Here is a 13,653-nt window from a genome sequence, read left to right on the forward strand (position 1 = left end):
TGAATTACTGGGGTAGTGGGAATGCTCTGCTTGGTGCATTTGCTCCTAGGATAACACTGTGCTAAAGGCTGGGCTGGCCTGACCTTGGTCTAGTCGGTCCCAGCCTCTGAGTTAGCCCCAGGCCGAAAGACATTAGGCTAAGTCTTAAATAAACCAGACTGTGGGGCTGTCAGGACCAGAATCAAAACTGGAATCCCAATTACAGTAGTTTTAATAATACTTATTGAGTGTCCATTGGCTGCAGTGAACTATAATAAAATTAATTCTGATATTTGTAAAGTGCTCACTATATTCTGGGGTAGATACAAGATAAGCAAGTCAGACACAGTCCCTGTCCTATATGGGGCGTGGTCTAAGTAGGAGGAAGAACAGATATCGATTGAATCCCTGTTTGGTGGATGAGGAAACTGAAGCACAGAGTAGATCAGTGACTTGCCCAAGGTCACACAGCAGATTAGTGGCAGAGCCAGGATCAGAACCCAGGTCCTCTAATTCTCAGCCTGTGATCTTTCCAAGCTCACTGTGGGCAGAGAATATGTCTGTTTATTGTTATATTGTACTCTCCCAAGTGCTTAGTACAATGCTCTGCACACAGTAAATGCTCAATAAATATGACTGACTGACTGAATGACTGACCGAATAGGGACCTGGGAGACTTCGAAAGGTCAAACCTCAGCAGGCAGCCAGGAACCGAGGTTTGACGGATGGAGACTGCTTGGGGGAGAGCAGAGACATGGAACGAGGGAGCGTTCCCACCCTCAACTCCAACCTCCTTTGGGGGTAAGAATTGAGAATGAAATGTCTTCCACCTTTGGAGTTCCCAATAAAGGGATGGTCAGGGGAGAAAAGGGGCAAGGGCATCTAGGAAGACATGAAATGGAGGCAAATAGCCAAAAACAAAGCAGAATTAATAAGTTCCTGCCCAGAATCGGGCCACTTCTTATCCTCTATCCTCTGCTCCAAATCTGGCCAGAGAAAAGTCAGCAGTCAGCTTGGCTGCTGCCTGACAAGTGGGTGGAAGGAGCCACCTGATTCCAGGTCCCTGTCCCACCACCTGAGGAGGAGTCTGTTCTGAGACTTGGTCCTGAGACTGAGGCTGAGTTTTAATCGTCGTCTTGTGAAAAGCTCCCTGGATTCGTGGAATGAGCACTGGCCTGGGAGTCAGAGGACCTGGGTTCTAATCCCGGTTCCGTCACTTACCTTCTTTACGACCTTAGACAAGTCACTTCATTTCTCTGTGCCTCAGTTCCCTCATCAGCAAATGGGGATTCAATATCTGTTCTCCCTCCTACTTGGACTGTGAGCCCCGTGTGGGACAGGAATATCCTGTGTCTACCCTAGCGCTTAGTATGGAGCTTGTCATATAGTAAACTCTAAACTAATACTACAGTTATTGCTATTACTGGAGATCAGGGAGAGGGCAAATAATTCAGGGTGGCTTCCCTTCTTGAGATCATCAGCTCACACCCAATTTGGAAACCTGCTGACGGACTTCTGATATGAAGTCACTTGAGAGGCAGTGTGGCCTACTATAAAGAACACAGGGACTGAGAGTCAGGAAGATTGGGTCCTAGTCAATCAATCAATGGCCTCTATTAAGCACTTACTGTGTGCCAAGCACTGTACTAATCACTTGCCTTATGCCGTCGGGTCATTTCCAACCCATAGCGACACTACGGATGCATCTTTCCCAGGTTGCCCCTCTCTCCATCTGCAATCATTCTGGTAGTGTATCCATAGAGTTTTCTCGGTAAAAATACAGAAGTGGTTTACCACAGTCGCCTTCTGCACAGGAAACTCGAGTCTCTGCCCATGACTCTCTCCCAAGCCGCCGCTGCCCAGCACAGGAGAGTTTTGACCCGTAGCAGATTGCCTTCCACTCGTTAGCCACTGCCCAAGCTAGGAATGGAATGGCTAGGCCTCTGCTTGATTCTCCCTCCCCTAGCCGAGACTGGTAGACTACTGGAAACTCTCCAGGTGTGACCCTGAGAGGGGACTAATCACTTGGGAGAGTACAATATAACAGAGTTGGTAGACACGTTCCCTAATCCAACTTTCTCCTCTTGCCTTCTGGGTGACCTTGGGCAAGCCACTTAACTTCTCTGTGCCACAGTTCCACATGCGTAAAACGGGGATACAGTATCTGTTTGCCTTCTCTCTTAGACCCTACTCCCCGAAAACCTTCAATCCCCATGACTCTCCCCAGTCCCCGTTTCCATCTTTCACATCGCCTCAATCCCCCACTGGTTTCACAAGAGGACACCATACCCCCAGGTAAGGTGGTGAAAATGCCTATATTCTTAGAGCAATTGAAAAAAAATCTGTGAAGGCATACTACAGAAGGTCAGACTGGTAGCACTCGGGTCTCTTCCCGGTTCAATTTGCACATCATGAGAAGGTGATATGTGGGCTTCTGGGCCCTCATTCACAACTACCTCAATGGAAGAGGATCCCACAGTATAGGGTACCCCAGTGAATTTCCCACTGTCTTAAAGAGGCACCCCATGTTGGCTAGATTCTCTGCTCAGGAACCACCAAGCAGTGTCAACTGTGCCCTCCCTTTCCCACCATGTGAACAAGGCTGAAGTCAGGACAAAACTGTCACTACTCTTCTCTGGCTTTCTTCTTCAATATAAAAGACTAGGTTTTTTTTTTGCTGTTATGGCTTTTTCTCTCTAGCACTGTCACTGCTGCTCATCCCAGCTGGACCAAGCCCAAATCCTCCTACCCACTTTGCCAATTGTTCTCCAAAGGGACCAGGTGGCAGGGCCCGATGAAAACAGCATGATGGGTACAATGAAAAGACACGGCTTATCAGGCCACTTTAGTCCGGCCAGGCACAGAGGCCCAGTGACCAATAGAAATTGAGATGAACCTAAAAGAAATCAGACAGAGAGGAAGTCTTCCCATTGCACTGAGCCTGGACATCTTCAGCTCCCTGATACGAGAACAGGGCTTTCTGATTCCTGTCCCTTGCCTGTCAGTGGTCCTTCACAAGCCACCAGTTGACCCTCAGCTCATTATTCATTCATTCTTATTTATTGAGCACTTGCTGTGTGCAGAGCACTGTACTAAGAGCTTGGGAGAGTGCAATATAATAATAAACAGACACATTCTCTGCCCACAGTGAGATTACAGTCTAGAAGAGGACACAGACACTAATAAAAATTACAGAGAAGTGATTTCATTTCTTAGGCAATAAAGTGACCAGAAGTCTAGCTTTGGGTTGGTCCATCACAGATTATTTTGGGGGTCCATCCCACCACCTGAAAGGACTTTGATGGGACCCAGTGGTGTTTTGCTTTCAATAAGTATTCCACCACAGTGACGGAAGAAGTAACGGGGTAGAGGATGCCCAATCTCGACTTTCTCTTCCTTCTCCTCAGCAGCAACCAGGAGCAACCACCTCCACTGGCCCTATCGAACTGCAATGGCTGCCTCCCCCTTTGCTTCCTGAAGACTTCCATCATGGCCACCCTGGGGTGTTTCCAGACATTCTGGAAGCTTCCAGGACCCAGTCTGGCTGGTGCTAGAGGCCTCGGCCCAGGTGGAGTCAGGTTGGCAGTGGATGTGGTGGCTGACAACTGAAGAAGCAAAAACAGCAAACGGATTGGAAATGATGCTGTCTGTGCACAAATCAATCAGTCAATCCATGGTATTATCATCAATGTATTTATTGAGCACTTACACTGTGCAGAGCACTGTACTAAGTACTTAGGAGAGTACAACAGAAGTGGTATACACGCTACCTGCCTACAACAGGCTTAAAGTCTAGAGAAGAAGCCAGACATTTATTAAGTGCTAACTGTGTGCAGAGCACTGTACTAAGCGCTTGAGAGAGTACAATATAACAGAAATGGTAGACATGTTCCCTGACCACAGTGAACTCACGGTCTAGAGGGGAAAACAGATATTTATTGAATGTTTACGGGGGCAGAGCACTGTAATAAGAGGTTGGGGGTGTACAACACAACAGAGTTGATAGATGTGTTCTCTGCCCACAGTGAGCTGGGTCTGTTCTTGTGCAGTTACTAGTGTCTTCACCTCATATTACCCCTCCCCATCTCTTATCTCTATCTGTCCCCTCCTCCCCTCTCCCTCTCCGGCCACAACCCCGGCTTTTCCTTAGCCTTTTTTCCCCTCTGCTCTCTAGAACTTCCATTCTATCCTTTTTTGAGCTTCGCCCAAAACAGTCAGCTTGTTGATAATGGTCATATCAATCAATCAATCAATCGAAATTGTTGACTGCTTACTATGTGCAGAGTACTGTATTAAGCACTTGGGAAAGTGCAATATTCATTCAATCAGATTTATTGAGTGCTTATTGTATGTAAAGCAATATGCTAAGCATTTGGGAGAGTACAATACAACAACAGACACATTCCCTGCCTACAACAAGCTCAAAGAATTAGCAGCCGTGTTCCCTGCCCATAAAGCTACATTCTCTATTCCTCCTGGATTCACTTCCTTCTAAGGAGGTCAAAGTCCTGCCCCTTCAGCAATTTATACACACCCTAATCTGACTCAATTTCCTCTGATGTCCTTTAACCAGGTGGGTTGCTCCAAATAACCTTTTAGAAGTCAAAGTTCAACTGCTCAGAACATCACTCAAGCAACCGTATTTATTGAGTGTTTACGTATACAGAGCACCGTATTAAGCATTTGGGAGGGTGCAATACAACAGAGTCGGTAGATATGTACCCTGCAACCAGTGAGTTTATCATCTAATGGGAGAGACAGATATTAATAGAAATAAATAAATTATGGAGCAGTACATAAGTGCTGAGCAGATGAGGGGTAAGGTGAATACCAAATGTCCAAAGGATACAGATCTAAGTGCAAGAATGTGCCCTTGAAAATGCCCTTCGACTGTGTTCTTCAGGGCACTGCATCCTCTTTCCTGAGGAGGGATGAGCAGGGGGATAGGGAAAAGTTGGGAACCTTTCAGCTTTAGCTCCAACCCCTTCAGCTGCTGCTGAGCAGCTCTGACTATAGTGAGACTGGTTACACTCTTCCCTCAGATTCCACTTGGTCTTTCCAGGGTCACCTGTTTGAGTTACCTTCCCCAGTTTCCCCACCCTACGACTTCTCTCCAAACTCCGCTGGGTATATCAAGATAGGCAGGTGGTGTGACCAAAGGTCAGCTAGTAATGAGACTCTCTGAGAAGCCAGAAAATGTTGTTCCAGGCTCTTGAATCCCAGCGGCCAGCTCGGAAGTCCCAGCCCCTCTCTTATAGACGTGACGCAGCAAGGAACAGGGGCTGCAGAATGAGGAGAAAGAAATACAGGTTCTGGCCTGTGGTAGGACAGTCCCTCTTAAAGAGAATTAAAATGATCACTCTCTCACCCACTTCCTGTGGTCACAAAGCCATCTTCTTCTTTATATTGCCAACGCTTATAGTCCCGAACCAGACCTTTCACCAGACCCCAACCTCTTGTTTCTGTCGCACCTGGTCCCAAATTCCCCCCTCGGTTTCACTTCCCCTCGCCTCCTTCCCCTCAGCTTCAACGGTCTCTCCTGGCGTGGGCCTAGACGTAGCAATGAGGGCAGATGGGTAAAGCTAAATTTAAAGGGAGTCAGTACTACTGCTGAGAGATCAGAGTGAGGGGAGTGTCCAAGCACACGCCAGCACAATTTAATGGGCAAGAGACTTTCAGGGAAGATTTTTCATTCAATGGAATCCTGCAAGCCTGGAGCAGAGCAATTCTGAGAACCATCAAGGTTTTCCCCGAAACCAATAGCATGCCTAGTCACTGGGAGTTGGGTGGTTTTCAAACCTTTGGATTCCAAGCAGCCGAGAGACAGAATCTACCCTTCTCTTTGGAGGGCTGTTACAGAGGTGTTGGTTTTGTCCAAATAGCTGTCCATTGGTCCATGACCACAACTCGGCTCGCCTGACACTTGCTCCGCTCTTTCCCAGCTGAGTGGCTATAGAAGAGACAAGCAGCCAGAATGTTGTTCACCACTATACATTTCTTCCAACCCACTCACCCAAAGCAGCGTGGCTCATGGGAAGCAGCGTGACTCAGTGGAAAGAGCCTGGGCTTGGGAGTCAGAGGTCATGGGTTCGAATCCCGACTCTGCCACTTGGCAGCTGTGTGACTGTGGGCAAGTCACTTAACTTCTCTGTGCCTCAGTTCCCTCATCTGTAAAATGGGGATGAAGACTGTGAGCCTCACGTGGGACCATCTGATTACCTTGTATCTACCCCGGCACTTAGAACAGTGCTCTGCACATAGTAAGCACTTAATAAATACCAACATCATCATTATTATTATTATTCTGAAGCTCCTCTGTCACTAGACCAAATATAACAGACTCTATTTTGTCTAAATTTTCTTCATTTTCTCAGCTGCCTTCGACACAGTAGACAATTCTCTGTTCCTGAAAACACCATCTAACCTCAGTTTTCCTCTCCTGCCTCTCTTACCTTATTCTCCTTCTAAGCTTTTTTAAAATGGTATTCATTATGTGCTTGCTGTATGTCAGACACTCTACTCAGCACCAGGGTAGATACAAGCTAATGTAGTTGGACACAGTCCCTGTCCACAGATGGGTCACAGACTTTTAAATCCCCATTTTACAGATGAGGTGACTGAGACACAGAGAAGTTAAGTAACTTGACCAAGGTCACACAGCCGACAAGTGGAGGAACCAGGATTAGAACCCAGGTTCTCTGACTCCCACGTCAGTGTTCTTTCCATAGCCCATGCTGCTTCTCTGTGGCCAATCTTGTGAAGCACATAGATGTTTCACAAATACCATTAAAAAATCCACCTCTGTAAGCCCTGACCTATCTTCTTTTCTGCAATTTTGAATTTCCTCTTGCCCCCAAGACATGTCTTCCTGAGTGTCCCACCACACCTCAAGCTCATCATGTCCAAAGCTAAATTCTTAATCTTCCCACCCAAGTCCTCTCCTCCACCTAACTTTCCCATCGCAGTTGATGACACCACCATCTTCCCACTCTCTCAAGCCCACAACTTTGGCGTTATCCTTGACTACTCCTTCTCTTTCAAACCGCATATTCAATCTGTCATCGATTCCGATCGGTTGTTCCTCTACATTTCCTCTACATTTCCAAAGATCCAATTCTTCCTCTATATCCAGACACCACATTAATCCAGGTACTTATCACATCCCATCTGGGCCGCTGCATTAAACTCTTCACTGACCTCCAGTTCATATTTAGCTCTGCTCCCCACATCATTTTTAAAAAGATCATCATTCCATGCACCTCTTCTCACTCCTTTAAATCCTCCAATGGTTTCCCATTTCTCTTCATACTAAGTTAAGACTCCTGCCATTGGCTTCAAAACACTCAGTCAGCAGCATGGCTCAGAGGAAAGAGCATGGGCTGGGGAGTCAGATGTCATGGGTTCAAATCCCAGCTCCATCGCCTGTCAGCTGTGTGACTTTGGGCAAGTCACTTCACTTCTCTGTGCCTCAATTCCCTCAACTCTAAAATGGGGATTAAGACTGTGAGCCTCACGCGAGACAACCTGATCACCTTGTATCCTTCCCAGTGCTTAGAACAGTGCTTTGCACATAATAAGTGCTTAACAAATGCCATCATCATCATTTTTACTCCTACTTATTCACTCTCTTTTCCCATTATTCATTCATTCAGTCATATTTATTACAAATATTACAACCTCAACTCATAGATTTCATCCTTCCTTCATTCCTCTGAAATTACATCTCCACTTGGCAAATTTCTATTCTTCCCTCCTTATATTCCCTAGCTGCCATTTCTACATTTTCTTGCCACCTAAGCAGCTGAGAGAGGGAGATAAATAAAGAGGGAGTGGGAGAGAAAGGGGGGGAGGAGAGGGCGGGAAACAGAGGAAAAAGGGAGGAAGAGAGGGAAAGAGGGAAGGAGGCATGGAAAAAAAGGAGGGAGATAAAGCCCTGTAGGAAAAAACAAACACCAGAAGGTTCTCACTTAAAACTAGAGTGGTCGGTTGACCATTTGATACTAGAGAATCTAGTTTTCAGCTGGCCTGTCCCCTGACCATTTCCACTCTGAAAATGACTGATATCAATGACTGATTAATAAAAAAAAAATTAGCTCTAAGTTTCCCTTCCTCAAGTCTCCAGCCACAGAATTCCTAGACTTCATACTGACCCTGGAGAGGAGCACAAAGGCTCTGGTGCAAGTTAGTAGTTCTAGAGACCACCAGAGAAATAATCTCAGATAGTACTAGATTGGCGACTTTCAGGAAAACGGGCCCCTGACACTTTCACTTCATGCTGCGGGTCCCATGTCATGCATGTTACATCCCAGGCAATTCCTCGTCTGGTGCACAGGAGGGGGGCCTTTTGCCATCATCCATATAACCCACCTCAGACAGAGGTTCCTTGTTCCGATTCTGTAAAATCTCTTTAGAATGAAACTTGACTGAGCCAGTTTGAGAGACATTTTTAAATGGAGATACTATGTACACAGGTTTTTGTTAAAGGTGTATTAAATTGCTCAGTGGGTTGCTGGAACCATAGGGAAATGTCAAGAGGAGACCTCTGTTACAAAGGAGCTAGTTAGAAAGAGATTTTGATGCATATCATGTGTCTTACTGTGCCAGAGTTAAAATGCTAAGTTGCAGCGTTGAATCAGCCCAGTCATTTCGGTCTTTTGAAAGAGCAGGCACCTCTATTCATTCCTTAATTGCCATCTCGCCTTCCACTGCATTTAAATAACCTCTAGGGATCTGATTCTCCAGCCCCTGCTCAAAAGAACTTCCTCTCACTTCACTGGGAACGTTGTGAAGCTAAGCATTCTTCCAAAGAGTCAATTAACTTCAATCGGTCAGCTTTGCTACTGGCTATCAATTTCCCCGGTAAAAGATAAGAGAGCCCAAGAGGACCTTTAGGCTTGTGCCCAGGTAACTGACGGGTAAGGTGGATTTTCCACAATCAATAGTATTTATTAAGCACCTACTAGGAAGGTTTCCCAGAAGTGGAAGAGGTCCAGCAGCACTACAGGCCTAAGCTTACCTATCTCTGCCCCTTAGTGTTGTCAAATGTTGAGATATTCAGATTTTAGACGTATTAAGACACGAATATCTCATCTTGCCCCATAAAATCATTTCACTACTTAACTTTAATAATAATAATAATGTTGGTATTTGTTAAGCGCTTACTATGTGCCGAGCACTGTTCTAAGCGCTGGGGTAAACACAGGGGAATCAGGTTGTCCCACGTGGGGCTCACAGTCTTAATCCCCATTTTACAGATGAGGGAACTGAGGCCCAGAGAAGTTAAGTGACTCGCCCACAGTCACACAGCTGACAAGTGGCAGAGTGGGATTCGAACTCATGAGCCCTGACTCCAAAGCCCGTGCTCTTTCCACTGCGCCACGCTGCTTCTCACATCACCACCATTGTGGGTAGGGAACATGTCTAAAAACTCTTTATATTGTACTCTCTTAAGCCCTCTGTACAATTCTCTGCACATGGTAAGCGCTCATTAAATACCACTGATTGAGCCTCCTTATCTCCAAAACGGGTCACCTTGGCATCATCCTTGACTCCTCACCCTTTCACCTCTCATACTCAACTGCTAAATACTACTGCTTCTTCTTTTGGGACATTCCCATATCCTCTCTACCCCCTTGTTCAAATTCATTCAAATTCATTCATGAATACTGTTTCAGCATCAATGCTAGTGCCCAGCTTCCAACCTCTACCCTATTTCTCTCTGTATAATGCTTTCCAGATCATCTTTCCAAAACATCATTAAGCACATAGCTCTACTTTTGGGGAAGGAAAGGGTTAACATTGAAGCACCTCTGGTGGATGCATTTCTAAAGTAACCACCTCCTCAAAATAAAGGCAGTAAAGTAGATTCTGTACAAAAGACTGCTTGTAAGCCACTTAACTTCTCTGTGCCTCAGTTCCCTCATCTGTAAAATGGGGATTAAGACCACAAGCCGCTTTTGGGACAGGGACTGTGTCCAACCTGATTAGCTTGTATCTACCCCAGTGTTTACTAATAATAATGTTGGTATTTGTTAAGCGCTTCTACGTGCAGAGCGCTGTTCTAAGCGCTGGGGTAGATACAGGGTATTCAGATTGTCCCACGTAAGGCTCACATTTTTTAATCCCCATTTTTACAGATGAGGTAGCTGAGGCCCAGAGAATTGAAATGACTTGCCCAAGGTCACACAGCAGACAAGTGGCGGAGTCAGGATTAGAACCCATGACCTCTGACTCCCAAGCCCCGGCTCTTTCCACTAAGCCACGCTAGAGTGTCTGTCATATAGTAAGCTCTTTACGAATACAATTAAAAAGGCTAAAGAAGCCTCAAGCCAAAGAAGAGAGCTAATAGGTGTGAGAAATTGGAAAATAATGAGAAACCCAGATGAGATGTAGATGAACCTGGCCACCCAAAAACTGACCTGTGGCCTCACCATGAAGACCAAAGGAGCTCTGTGGAAATTGCAAACGGCTCATGTGAATGGTCATGCTAAGCTTACATAACATACAGGTGCACACTAGGACAGAGGAGCCTGTTTCGTTGAGAAGGAAAATGCCCAATATCATTCTGCCCTCTGGGTGGACGCAAACCACAGTAATAAGATGGTGAGGTGGGCTGCAGGAGACTGTAGTGGGTGGTGAGGCAGGGGTCTGCAGGGGAGACCCAGCTCGGTTCCCACAATCAATGTCTCTTGCTGTCAGATACCTAGGAGAAGTGAATCAGTCAATCAATCCATCGGCCAATTGTATTCACTGACTACTTAGTGTGGGCAGAGCACTGTCCTAAGCAGGTGGGAGAGTATAACAGTACAACAGAATTGGTAGACACATTCCCCATCCACAGTGAGCAAATCAACAGGCAGAACTTCCTTTGCACACAGCAAGTGCCCAATAAATATGAATGAATGAATGAATGAATGAATGAATGAATGAATGAATGAATGAATGAATGAAGAACTACTCCAGACCAGTACCCAAAACCACAGGCATTGCTTTGAATGGGGATTTGGAGGTGTGTGTGTTGGGGGGGGGGGGGCGCTACTTGGGGCTGAGGGGGTGGGGGGCAGGTCTGGGGGCAGGGAAGGGTGTCTACCTAAGATCAGTGGGAAGAGCCTGGGCTTGGGAGTCAGAGGTCATGGGTTTGAATCCCCGCTCTGCCACTTGGCAGTTGTGTGACTGTGGGCAAGTCACTTCACTTCTCTGTGCCTCCGTTACCTCATCTGTAAAATGGGGATGAAGACCCTGAGCCTCACGTGGGACAACCTGATGATCCTGTATCTACCCCAGCGCTTAGAACAGTGCTCGGCACATAGTAAGCGCTTAACAAATACCAACATTATTATCTCTGCTTCTCAGTAACCTCCGATGGCTACACTTTGGTTTCTGTATCAGGTAAAGATGCCTTAGCACTGACTTCAAAGTTCCTTACCAGCTTTCCCAACTTTCCATATTTGTCTTCTTTACCTACTACTCCCTACCTTGCATTAATAATAATGGTAGTTGTTAAGCGCTCTCTATGTGCCAACCATCGTTCTAAGCACTGGGGTAGATACAAGGTAATCAGGATGTCCCACGTGGGGCTCGCAGTCAATCCCCATTTTACAGATGAGGAAATGGAGGCACAGAGAAGTTAAGTGACTTGCCCAAAGTCACACGGCTGACAAGTGGCAGGGTGGGAATTAGAACCCAAGACCACTGACAATCGTTCTGGTCACGTATCTACAGAGTTTTCTTGGTCAAAATACAGAAGCGGTTCACCATAGCCTCCTTCTGCACAGTAAATCAGAGTTCCCGCCCTCGACTCTCTCCCGGGCCGCTGCTGCCCAGCACAGGTTAGTTTTGACTTGTAGCAGATTGCCTTCCACTTGCTAGCCACTGGCCAACTAAGAATGGAATGGAATGGGTAAACTCCTTCTTGACTCTCCCTCCCTTAGTGGAGACTGAAAGAGTACTGGAAACTCTCCAGGTGCCACCCTGAGAGGTGATTACCACTACTACTACTACTACTATTATATTTCCGATTACTACTGACTACTATTTCAAGAAGCAGCGTGGCTCAGTGGAAAGACCCGGAGCTTAGGAGTCAGAGGTCATGGGTTCTAATCCAGGCTCCGCCACCTGTCAGTTGTGTTACTTTGGGCAATTCATAACTTCACTTCTCGGTGCCTCGGTTACCTCATCTGGAAAATGGGGATTAAGACTGTGAGACCCACATGGGACAACCTGATTACCCTGTATCTACTCCAGTGCTTAGAACAGTGCTCGGCACATAGTTGGCACGTAACAAATACCAACATTATAATAATTATTATTATTACAACACCAACTAAACTTTCTAAACTCGGTCTTGTCAGGACTGGCTTCTCCCCTCTGTCCTATCCGGTGTATCCCGTTTCGCTTTGTTGGCGCCGTTCTTTCTCCTTGTCCCACCTTTTACCTCCTATTAATAGTCATCTGTTCTTTCTTATTATTTTTATACTATAGCTACATTTAGTACCTTCTGAATTTTCTTTGATCCAGTTAATTATAAATGATGCTGGATCTCAGCACTTCCTAACACACTGCCTAACTATAGATAGAAAAATAGGAAACTCGCTGAATTATTCAGTAGGAGAACAATGCCGCTAAGCACATCATATATTCAAAGCATTTAGTAGTCATTATTTGGTATATCTGCAAAGTATTTTAGTATCTTTCACTAAGTTAAGTCTTCATCATTCTCCTGAAAGGAAACTGGCAAATCTAGCTGAAATATAGAAACATTAAGTCACAGAACAACAGATAATAATAATAACTGTGGTATCTGTTAAGTACTTACTACGTGCCAAGCACTGTACTGAGCGCTAGAGTAGAAACAAGGTAATCAGTTTGACACCGTCCCTGTCTCGCGTGGGGCTCACAGTCTTTATCCCCATTTTACAGATGCGGTAACTGATGCACAGAGACCTGAAGTAACTTGCCCAAGGTCAAACAGCAGACAAACAGGGAAGCTGAGATTAGAAACCAAGAGATATACCTTGGTCATGTAGGAAGCCAGTGGTTGGGAGATTCAGGCTAGCCATCAGACTATAGCCAGAAACCAAACTGAAGTGCCCTTGAATTTGGTCGAGCACAGCTAAATTGACTCCCAACCATAATTTACCTTTGAAATGAGGACCCTTTTTGTGGCATTTGTTAACCGCTTACTATGTGCCAGACAGTGTACTTTGCGCTGCGGTAGATATAAGATAAGCGGATTGGACAAAGTCCCTGCCCCACATAGGACTCACAGTCTTAATCTCCACTTTGCAGATGAGGGAACTGAGACACAGAGAAGTTAAGTGTCTTGACCGAGGTCACCTAGCATACAAGTGACGGAACCGGGATTAGAACCCAGATCTTCTGACTCCCGGGCCCCTTGACCTCCTCTGCCTCCCAAGCCTGAGATCTTTCCACTAGGCCATGCTGCTTCCCAGAATCTGCATGCTTTCCCCCCATCACTGTCGTTCTGGAATCCTCCCGTGATCACAGTTAGCTGTAGAGATGATCACAGATCTCTGTCTCAATGGTAAATTGCAATGCTCAACAGTGGCATCATTTTTTCGCCACGGGCCAAAAGGTATTGGATTAATGTGAAGGTAAACAATGATAATAGTAGTAATGTTGGTATTTGTTAAGCGCTTACTATGTGCCGAGCAC

General features: G+C 45.9%; 1 protein-coding gene and 1 non-coding gene across 2 annotated transcripts in view; both read right to left on the reverse strand.

The window, feature by feature from the left end:
• Window positions 1-13,653, reverse strand: part of ST8SIA5 (ST8 alpha-N-acetyl-neuraminide alpha-2,8-sialyltransferase 5) — an 84,588-nt gene that overhangs the window by 44,679 nt on the left and 26,256 nt on the right.
• On the reverse strand, window positions 1,858-1,995 carry LOC114811007. The gene has a single exon (XR_003758692.1). It is a non-coding gene; the product is annotated as a small nucleolar RNA SNORA7 (small nucleolar RNA).

This window comes from Ornithorhynchus anatinus, chromosome 3 (assembly GCF_004115215.2).
Source record: "Ornithorhynchus anatinus isolate Pmale09 chromosome 3, mOrnAna1.pri.v4, whole genome shotgun sequence".
In the NCBI taxonomy this organism is placed as follows: Eukaryota; Metazoa; Chordata; class Mammalia; order Monotremata; family Ornithorhynchidae; genus Ornithorhynchus; species Ornithorhynchus anatinus.